The following is an 8,199-nucleotide window of genomic DNA, read 5'->3' on the forward strand; positions in this document are numbered from 1 at the left end:
TCCCAACCGAATGGAATCATTATACTCAGTTTGTAGTTCAGGGAAGTGAGGTGCTGAAGGTGAAGGAATCATTCTTGTACCTAGCAAAAAGCATCCTGAAGATCAGGAATCAGATAGCCTGATCCCTTAGACCTTGTGCCTAGATTTTCATTCTCTAAAGCATAGTTACTCCCAACCTCCAGTTCCCCAGCCTCCTTCATCTCCCTGAAGAGTGATTGACTTGTAGTAAAGTCTGCAGAGACTAGAGGCGATGGACTGAAGCTGGGGCTTCATGGGATCTTGGGCTAGGATCTGTGGGTCTATCTGAGCCTTCACGTGTAAAAAGGGTTCACAAGGTCCTCATGTCATAGCCCCCTTGGGATGGCTACACATGGATCTCAGAATTGGGCTTGGCATATGCCAGGGGATTAATCAATAGCCATGATCATGGTTATTTTGTGATTCCTGATCATCCGACAGGTATCTGTCCAATGTTGAACACTGTGTGCTGTGTAGGCTTGTCCCCCTTGTCTCACACTTGAGTTTCCCACTAGCTCCATAGGTCTGACTGTCAAGGAGCCAGTTGTTCATGGGATCCTAAGGTCAACCAACACTCTACTGTTCACTGCTTCCATTCTGTGAAATCAATAGTTATTGATTGGACTTGGAGTCTGTGCAGGTCTTGGGAGGCTGCCCTTGAGGCCGATTCAACCTCTCACCAACCTGGGTGGAGTAGCTAAGACAGTGTCTCCCTGTGAATGGACCCTGGGTCAGCAGCCAGAATGTCACCCAGGGAATCTGTTAGAAATGAAAACTCCCAGGCCCCACCTGTTCCTTCCCCAACCAGACATTCTATGGGTGGGAGCTGGGAATCTACTGTCTCAGGTTCTCCAGATCACACAGAGGCAGCTAAAGTTTGAGAAGGGAGGGAGAACAGAAAGGAGCAGGTAAAAATGTGGAAGCACAAGATAGGGAAGAGAATGTGAGCTAATGCTTTGGAAGGGGGAGCTGAGTCCGGGCTAGTTCAAATGACACCGTTGACCCACAAGTCAGAGGTTCTCCTGATCCTGATGGATGGAGTGCTGCCTCTGAAGGAGTGGGGGCTCCTTTCCATCTTTCTTTGCCTCTCTTCTATGCAAGGATCTAATCCAGTTAGCATCTGGTGGGCCTGGGGATATTTGAGAGGGTCAGGAGAGATGAGACCTGTCCTCACTCTATAGCTGGCTGCTGGGATGGTATGTCCCCCACTACTGGACTCTTGCCAGGCCTCCGGCCTCTGCAGTCTTTTAAATGAATCAGGCTGCGAAGGCCAAAGCTCCTGGGAGGAACAGGGCAGGCAGAGCGGAGTTATGAAGACAGCTTACCATGGACTGGAGGAGACAGCCTTGGGGGGAAAAAAATATCAAACAAACTCTGATAGCTTTCCGCACAAGCCACTCTTGAGCTGAGAACTCCTGCCAAAGAGACCAGCTGGATGTATATGCAAAATGATTCTATGTGCTGGGCTCTAAGACAGGAGAAGATTCTTATCCCTAGCTTGCTCAGTAAGTACACCATAGCCAGCCCTTTTACTGTCCCTTGATCTCTCAGCACCTGGAGATCATCTTAGCCCCTCGCCCAAAGCCAGCTGGTTTCTTCGCACTTTCCTGACACAGGCTACATGAGCAAGCTTTAGTGCTCTGGGCTCAACCTCACTGAACTGACCTTTTCCTGGTGAGGAACCCACACTTTCTCCTATACATCCTGTTCTAGGGCCTGACGTCACCTGAGGGTCTGTTACCTCTCATGTCACCTGAGAAGCCATCCTAGGTTTTGTCCTTGCCTGGCGACCCGTGGCCTTCACTGTCTCTGGAGCTTTCCTGTCCTTTACAAAGTTGTTTTCTCTTAGAAGATGACTCTTGTAAGCGTGTGGGAAGGAGTGCTTGGGTCTCTTCTGCTCTTCTACTGTTCCTAGACTAGATGCTCCCTGTCTCTAGACCAATTTCTCCATTCCAGTATCTGTCGCCATCAATTTCGTACAAGCCAGGGTACGAGAGAGCCTGTCCAAATCCAGCCTCATAGGCTTCTGTCATCACTTTATTACTAATGCCATCTGTGAGTCACATTCTTATATCTGTGACTGGGTACCTTGGAGATACCACCTGTCCTGTCCTACACCCCCAATTCCCTAACATAGACAAGCAAGTTCACCCACCATCTACCCATATACACACCACCTGAGTCATGGAAACTCAGAGCGTATCCTGAATCCTGAAAAGTGAGTTCCTCGGGGTAAAGTGAAGAGTGGCCAGAGCACGGGCCTCTGTCTGAGGCCCCTGGGGAACCACGCCTCTTTCTGTTGTCTTGATGCAGAGGAAGCACCAACTTGCTTTTTTTTTTTTTTTTTTTTTTTTTTTTTTTTTTTTTTTTTTTACCTGCAGTGCTAAATTGGATAAACCCCCTGGGTCTGAGTCATTTTTGATAAGCATAAAGAGAGTTCAGAAATTCAGAGTACTGTTATTAAAAACTTGAAGAAGTGGAGCTTAGAGGAGGAGGCATTTCTCAGGGAGGCGTTGGATGGGGCCGATTCATCGTCTGTCGTGATTCGGAGAAGATTCTGAGAGTTTTGCCTTGAGTTCCACAGTCTTTAGTGAGCCCATGCCATATAGCCTTAACCTTTTCAAGGAATTTCACTCATTGGAGCTCATAACTATTTTCTAGCTTCCCAAACTATGTAAGGCCTGGTGTCATCTTCCCTGTGTCTTATGACCTCTGACACCTGACACTTGATGCTCCTATGGCTCTTCCCCTCATGTACCCTCTACCTCGTGGGATGCCACAGGGATGCCCTTCTCAGCACATTGATCTCTCTGTCATGTCTCCTCGTCTCAGATGCCCCCTTTCCCTGCACTTAGTGCCTGAATTTGAACTCTCACTTCTGTGAGTGGTGTTTCCGAGAACATGAGGAAAGCACCTTTCGGCACGGTCGGCTGCTCGGGAGCCGATATTGTCAAATGCAGTCCCTGAAACATGTCCTGAACTGAACTCTCCGCCTTCCTTCTCCAATAGCTCTTGCTTACCCCCTCACTCTGCTCAAAATAGTTTCTCTCAGACTTGGCAATTAAGATGTTAATCTACTATCTCTATTTTCTTCTCTTCCAAAAATCTGATTAGCAAGTTCCTGAATTTCTACATATATTTTTTTTTTCTCATTCATTGACCTCTTGTTTGCTGGGCCCCTCACAGTCATAACAACTTGCTCCTGCCAAGTCTTCTTTGCGTTCATTTAGATGTACTTCCTGCCAGGCTCATCTTTCTGTTATCCGTCCAGGATCATGTCACAGTGATGCCTGATACTATTCTAGTACAGGGGCTGGAGAGATGCTCAGTGCCTAAGAACCCACTCCTCTTGCAGAGGATCCATGCTCAGTTCCCAGCAGCTAGCGTGGGCAGTCCACAAGTGCCCAACTCCTGTTCTGGGGGATCCGATGCCTCAGCAGATACCTTCACATACACGGAACACATAAACTCATGCAGGCACACAACGTAGATGTAAAATAAAAAATTCCTAAAAAATATTCTAATATAAATGCCAGCTTCTCTCACCCCCAGTTGGAAGGTGTCTGCTGAGTGTAAGATTTGGCCTACGCTGTGAATCAGGCCTGGGTAAGCTCTGACTCTGGCATCCCATGGAGAGTAAAGAACCCTCCGTAAACAAGATTTCTCTGAGTTACTCAAGTGTACTCAAGCTTCCTTTTACTAGCTATTACTTCCTTATTTGGCTACTTGGGTACACGGCTTTTAAATTTTCTGTTTACAAATTAATTTCTAAAGAAGAACTAACTTGGGAATCTAAAAATGCAATGAAAACATTAGAAATTTAGAATACATCAACATATATGGTCCCAGGGACCAAAGCTGTAATCAGATGTCAAGTAGCTCAGTGAGTTCACTGACACCTTCATAGGAAGAAGATTGCTACTGGCCATTGGAGGCCATCAGAGGCCATCAGAGGTCATCAGAGGCCATCGGAGGCCATCAGAGGCCATCATCTCTCTTCTACATTGTGACAGTAACGGAGGCCATCATCTCTCTCCTACATTGTGACAGTAATGGTGAGCATAAGGCACTCAGCTCTGCTTTCTTTTTATTTTTTTCCCTTGAAATTCACAGTGATGGTGCAGCTCCAGTTGCCAATAGAGTATGATCAGAAGTGCTTGATGTGGTTTCCCACCCCTCCACTGCCCCTTGCTTTTTCCTCTTTAGCCCCGTGTGATTATCTTTGTCTTTACTCTCCTTGACTTCTCCTGATAGCAAGTAGCATCCTTTGGAAGCTATGTGTTAGAGATGAAAAGTTCCTGACATTTGTCTTCCCCCCGGGACACAATCTAGGTCTAACTTTTAATCTACTAAAATCTAGGGGTCTGCTTGTTATTGCTGCTGAATACATACTACCAAGTATGTAACTTCTCTCTCTGGTGGGCAGAAATTCTGAAATGTGTCTCCAAAAAGCTGTACTTTCACATCCGAGACAGACTAGAGGTAACCAAATCTAAGCCACAGAAGTGGGAGTTCAGCATGGTAATTGATTGACATTAATGAGTCTTTATTCTATGCCTTTTAATGTTTATTTTCCTTTCAACAGGCTAAAGTGTGTGGGGGTGAAGAAGCTGGGTAATTGGACTCACCCTGGTGTACCGGGTGCTTTGAGCAAAGGACTATCTGCTAAGTAGTCATCTGGGATACCCTGATGCTAGCTTGCACTCTGAACACCATATATACCTTGAAGAAGTTACACAGCTGAATTGGAGAAACTGTGGGCCTGGCTATTGGAGGCATCAGATGGCTGCTGGGGATATCAGCTACCTTGGGCTTGAGTTCTATAATACTACTGTCAGTAGTTGAGGCTTCTGACATGATCAGCCTTAATGCTAGGACACTTATTGCTGTGATACTGAGGGTCCATGAACCAGAGGCTAATTAAAGAATGGAATAGTAGAAGGCACCCTGTTGTTGCTTGCTGTCTTCTGCTGGACCTCCACTTCTGATGAAAGATGAGAATCACAATTGTTGCCAAGTGCTGGGAGCCCCACCCAATGAGTCTCTGACTTGAGTTCCTACAGTAGAATTTGTTGGCTTTGAAAGCCTGGAGCAATAAGTCTCTAGCTCTTAGGGACTAGGGCTATAAGGGTTTCAGTCCACCAAGTTTGGATCCATCAACCCAGCCTATAGGCTATGGGCATTCAAGGGCCTGGGATGGCCAACAGTGGAATTTCTCATCTAGTCTTCTATACAGGCAAACAAAAGTCCAGCTAGCTGACTAGCAATAAATCCAAACATGTACAAGCATGATATGTCACTCTCATGATTATATGTCAGGTTGACCTTACAATGGAGCGATTACCTGGTAGACTAAGTATTGTCACAAGAGCCCTCAAAGGCAGAGAGCTTTCCCAGCAATTGATAGAGGGGAAGCCAGAGACTCAAAGCAGGAGATGGGCTCCATGTGTGGTGTGTGGTTGGCTTGAAGAGGAAGGGACCATGTAGGCAGGACTGTGAAATCTTCCAGTGGTTGGGTGAAATTCCTGGCTAATGGTCTGCAGTAACATTAGGAGTCCAGGCCCAGAGCTGGAACAAGCTGGATTCTGCCAACAACCTCAATGAGTGTGGAAGAGAATTCCTTCTCCAGCTTTAGATGAAAGCTCAGCCTGGCTGATGCTTTGATCTCTGCCTGCCCCTTCTGGAGTTTTGACCTATACAAACAACATGGCCACTGTTTTAAGCCACTGGGCCATGGTGCGTTGCTACGAAGCAGAAGGAAACAGGTAGAGCCAACTTTAAGGAGCTCTGAGCTGAAATCTAAGAGCTGAGGTTGGGATCTAAGAGGTCATCATCTCTGTGCTCCCTACAACCTCAGCGTGGGGCCAGGCTTAGGCTTTTGTTGTTGTTGTTGAGTGGACAAGTGATTTGGTGTGAGAACCACTAGGGCTGTTTGCCATTGGGCCTTGCCCCTTCTTTTTCAATTCTGTTGTGTTTGACTTTATCCAACTCTGCCAGTGCGGCACAAAATTGGTGCTAGAGGCATCGTAAAGGAATACAAGGCTGGATCCCAGTACATTTTAAAAAACAAGTGATGGGTCAGATTTAGCATAGATCATTGGAGGGGTGTGTGTGTGTGTGTGTGTGTGTGTGTGTGTGTGTGAATGATATTGGTGTACATGTATATTTGTGGATATATATCTCCATAAGTGTGTGTATGGAGGTCAGAGACTGATATTACGTTTCTCCCTCAGTCTCTTTCCACCTTAGTTTTTGAGAGAAGAGTTCTCACTGAATGTGGAGCTTGTTGATTAGTTAGAATGGCTGACTAGCTAGACTCTGGGGTCCTCCAATCTCTACCTCCCAGTGCTAGGGTTTCAGGGCTTACTCTTCATGCTCAGTCTTTCAGATGGGTGCCTAGGATCTGGATTTGGGTCTCGAGGGTTGTGCAGGAATCATGTTACCCACTGACCCAACTCCCCAGCCTCTATTGCAAATATGTAGTCTGATACTTCCATCCCAAGATGTGGAATCTTGGGTATATAACCACATGATTTAAAAAAAAAAATTATTTTGTGGCCTGAAATAGTTTTTACTCTAAGAAGTACTTGGTTGGTCAGGCTCGAGAGCCAATGTAAGTCATTCCAGAACATGTGGAGCTTCATGGTTTTAGGGAGATGGATCCCATAAAAAAGATCTCATATCCTTTGGCTTGCAGGAATTCTTCCATCAATACTCTCTCACCTGCCTCGTCCCTCTTTCAACGAGGCTGGCCTGGATCTATGGCCTGGCAGAAGGACCCAGTTTGCAGCCATTTGCAGGGTGGGAGGTCTGCTCAGACAGCTCCAGCTGAGCCTCCTGCCCCGTGCTTAAAGCCTAAGTGTGTCCCCAGCCAGCTCCCAGCAGAACTGGTACATTGCTTATGGGCCTGCCTGCCCATCCTTCATGAATTTTTATTAAACAAAACTGTAAGCAGATTGATTTTGTCCTCTTTTATTGCATTTTTATTTAATTCCCTTCTATGGTGGAGGCTCCATCATGTTACCGCAGAGTAAATCACTCCAGGGCATCAGGCCAAAGCCGAGGAGAGGGCAGGAGCTGGCTTCCCAAGAGCACACTTACTGCATAAGGACCTTTATTAGCAGGCAGTCATTGATTTTTTTTTTCAGGTCATAGCCTCTTCACCATCCTTTAAATAAGAGAGAATCACAAACTTAGTGTGGAGTGGAGGCTCTGGGCCTGGGGTCTTGGGGTGTTGGTATGTGTCCAGGTCTGATGATCTCTGTACCATCCACAGCCAGTACACAGCACCTACTGTGTGTTGAGCACTGCTGTGTAACAAGTTGACAGGGGAATCATTTGAGTGGTAGATATGGGTGGGGAGACAATTAAGTACAGGAGCAAATAGTTTAACTACTAAACTATTAAACAAGAATATGTATGTATAACATATATATACATATATTAAACCACTTGTTTAATATATATTATACATATAATAAATAATATATAAATATATATTATATATACATGTATGTGTGTATGTATATATACATACATATATATGTACATATATATATATGTGTGTGTATGTATGTGTGTATGTGTTACACAAATCCAGACTGGTTGTATGTGGTTTGGCCTCAGATTTTTTCTGTACAAATGAAGACCCTCATCATTACAATCCAAATCTTTTCCTCCTTTGGAAGCTCTGAATTTACTTTACAGAATAAGGATGGTGAGATTTTCTTCTCAGGAACTGAAAGGCCTCTGAAGCAGTGTGGAGGATGGAGTCAATTCTGGTGGATCCAGATGGGAATACACAGCTATTGGGAATTGTAGTTTTGAGGACTGTGGAGGAGCAGGATCCATGTGGTCACTGACCTGGAGGGAAATACTATGGAAAGGTCCAAACTTCAGCTCCTGATCTGGAGGGGAGTGGAAACAGGACCCACTCCCTATTACAGAGGGTCATTTCAGTCTGTGGCAGAATGTGACCTGGAGAAAAGCTAGACTCTAGGACGTCAGTGAGAAGGGAACTGCCATGGTCTAGTCACAAGGCAAGGAGACTGAAGGCAAGAAAGGAAGCGGTAATCACAGCACTTGGAAAAGATGGAAATCAAGAAGCCAGTAGGTAGTTGTAAGTGGCTCTGAGGTATTTTTTGATTTTGGCGTTTCTTTTCCTGCTGCAGAAAGACATTA

At 45.6% G+C, this 8,199-nt stretch overlaps 1 long non-coding RNA gene across 1 annotated transcript; it reads left to right on the forward strand.

Annotated features, from left to right (window-relative positions):
* The first annotated feature begins 3,999 nt into the window (after nucleotides 1–3,999).
* Nucleotides 4,000–4,961, forward strand: LOC116092493. The gene is made up of 2 exons (XR_004119285.1): nucleotides 4,000–4,073; nucleotides 4,604–4,961. It is a non-coding gene; the product is annotated as an uncharacterized LOC116092493 (long non-coding RNA).
* The last annotated feature ends 3,238 nt before the right edge of the window (nucleotides 4,962–8,199 follow it).

Source organism: Mastomys coucha, unplaced genomic scaffold (assembly GCF_008632895.1).
Source record: "Mastomys coucha isolate ucsf_1 unplaced genomic scaffold, UCSF_Mcou_1 pScaffold15, whole genome shotgun sequence".
Classification (NCBI taxonomy): Eukaryota; Metazoa; Chordata; class Mammalia; order Rodentia; family Muridae; genus Mastomys; species Mastomys coucha.